Consider the following 2,834-nt stretch of genomic DNA (forward strand, 5'->3'; position numbering starts at 1 on the left):
CAAGGAAAACCACTATCCTGGCTTCAAATACAAAAGATTTGCCTGTCTGTTTTTAAACTTCATGTAATAGAGTTATACTGCATTGACTCCTTTGTGTCTAATTTTTTTGCACATTAATTTTGTGAAAATCTATCTCCACCTGATAGCAGTTCGCATTTTTTTCTTTTGTTAAGAGTTCTTACACTTAATGAAGAAAAAAATACAGATTTTTATCTTTGTAAATTAAAATGGTGAATTTCTGTGATGTAAAAATAACTTTTCAGATATTCATTTGTAATTTTCATTTGCAAAAGAGTTTGACTTTTCAAATTTATGTAACTAAGTGAATCAATGTGGGATGAAACATCCCAAACACCACTGTCCTTTTCTAAACGACTTTTGGTTCAATGTTTCATTCTGGCTCTGTTCTTTTCATTTTGATTACTAGAGTACTATCTCTATGTCGGCATGCCTATATATATATATTTATATATATGTATATGTCTATATATTTGAGTAGAAACTAGACTCCCTAACTGAACTAGGAAACTGAACTAAACTTAGTTCATTAATTGATTTCTATTTCTCTCCTATTTAGATAACTGAAGAGAAGTTCCTTTCAAAGTCAATGAATGAGACAAATCATTCTCGGGTGACAGAATTTGTGCTGCTGGGACTCTCTGGCTCCCAGGAGCTCCAACCTTTCTTGTTTTTCATATTTTCACTACTCTACCTGGCCATTCTGCTGGGCAACTTTCTCATCATCCTCACTGTCACCTCAGATTCCCGCCTTCACACTCCCATGTACTTTCTGCTTGCAAACCTCTCTTTTATAGACATATGTGTTGCCTCCTTTGCTACCCCCAAAATGATTGCAGACTTCCTGGTTGAGCGCAAGACTATTTCTTTTGAGGCCTGCTTGGCCCAGATTTTCTCTGTTCATCTATTTGCTGGTGGTGAAATGGTGATCCTTGTATCCATGGCCTATGACCGTTATGTTGCTATATGCAAACCTCTCCACTATATGACAATCATGAGCCGCCGTGTGTGTATTACTCTGGTCCTCATTCCATGGGGTGTGGGCCTCATCCATACTACCAGCCAGCTGGCATTTACTGTGAACTTGCCTTTCTGTGGTCCTAATCAAGTGGACAGTTTTTTCTGTGACCTCCCTCTAGTGACCAAGCTGGCCTGCACAGACACTTATTATCAGCCTACTAATAGTTGCAGACAGTGGCTTTCTTTCTTTGAGTTCCTTCCTCCTATTGGTTGTCTCCTACACTGTGATACTCATCACAGTTAGGAACCGCTCCTCTGCTAGCATGGCGAAGGCCCGCTCCACACTGACTGCTCATATCACCGTGGTCACACTCTTCTTTGGCCCATGCATCTTCATCTATGTGTGGCCCTTCAGTGGTTATTCGGTTGACAAAGTCCTTGCTGTGTTCTACACCATCTTTACTCCCATTTTAAACCCTGTTATCTACACTCTAAGGAACAAAGAAATGAAGGCAGCTATGGCAAAACTGAAGAGTCGGTATCTGAAGTCTGGCCAGGTTTCTGCAGTTTAAGAAATTCTTTTCCTAGAAATGAAGTAAATTTATAGGACTGTTACCACTATAGTTTTATTTCTAGATATTTACAAATGAAGTCTGTGATGTTAAAGCAAATAATTTTGACCAGTGAGAGGGATTAGCTTGAATTGAAGAATAACAATGACAAAAATGAATGAATTTTACTGATTTTCATATTTTTCCCTCCAATGGGTGCTTTTCTTTCTTTTTTATTTCCTATTTTGTATTCAAAACTTTTAAAGATTCAGGCTTCACAAACACTGAGAAAGAAACTTACTTATAAGTGGTAATTAAATTGTACCCCTCCCCTCTCAAAACAGTTCTGCTCAGATGCCAGTTTTGGAGTAATAATAGGTATGTATATATCTCTATGTCATAGAAATAATATATTTACATACCTAATGTATGATATACCTAGGTAAGAATGTATTTCTCACTGTACTATGCAACTGACAGCACATAAGGAGCTATTCTATGATTGTTATTAATTTACTTATTTTTTATTTTTTGTCTTTTGTCATTTTAGGGCCACATCCACGGCATATGGAGGTTCCCAGGCTAGGGGTCTAATTGCAGCTGTGCCTGCCAACCTATGCGAGAGCCATAGCAATGCCAGATCTGAGCCAGATCTGCAACGTACACCACAGCTCACTGCAACACCAGGTCCTTAACCCACTGAGCAAGGCCAGGGATCGAACCCACAACCTCATGGTTCCTAGTCAGATTCGTTTCCACTGTGCCTTGACAGGAACTCCTGATTGTTGTTAATTTATGAGATATAAAATGGCATGGTTATCCAGCAGAAGGTATTTATAATCAACACTTTCACAAATCTTTATTCAAGGTGGCTGCTTAATATACGTTATTTATGGAAAACAACTCATGGAATAAACTTATTCATCAGTATAATCTGTACTTGGTTATGTTAATTTCCATTTAATATTGTTGAAATAATCTGGGGAATTTCAGGGGTGTATTACAATACCCTACCACTTGTAGGCACAATGATGAGAGCTAGCATCTTAGATAAAATACTCTTTCCTCCCCAGGTCTCCATCATTTCTACCTTCTCAGATATGGTAGCTTTTCATAACGATACCTGACACAAACTATTATTTTTCTACATGCACTTTTTACTTAGTTAACATCTTGTTTTTATATTGACTACTTAATATCCAGAAAATGACAGAATCCTATTTCAAGCCCTTTAGGACAGTCATGAACTTACCCTTCCATGATCACTTACAAATCAATATTTTTCTAGGCTTCCCCACTATAGGT

The 2,834-nt window shown here is 37.7% G+C and overlaps 1 pseudogene; it reads left to right on the top strand.

Moving 5' to 3' along the window:
* Positions 1–544: 544 nt before the first annotated feature.
* LOC125135749 (olfactory receptor 4K15-like) lies at positions 545–1,577 on the top strand (annotated as a pseudogene).
* Positions 1,578–2,834: the final 1,257 nt, after the last annotated feature.

The sequence above is a fragment of the Phacochoerus africanus genome, chromosome 9, assembly GCF_016906955.1.
Source record: "Phacochoerus africanus isolate WHEZ1 chromosome 9, ROS_Pafr_v1, whole genome shotgun sequence".
Classification (NCBI taxonomy): Eukaryota; Metazoa; Chordata; class Mammalia; order Artiodactyla; family Suidae; genus Phacochoerus; species Phacochoerus africanus.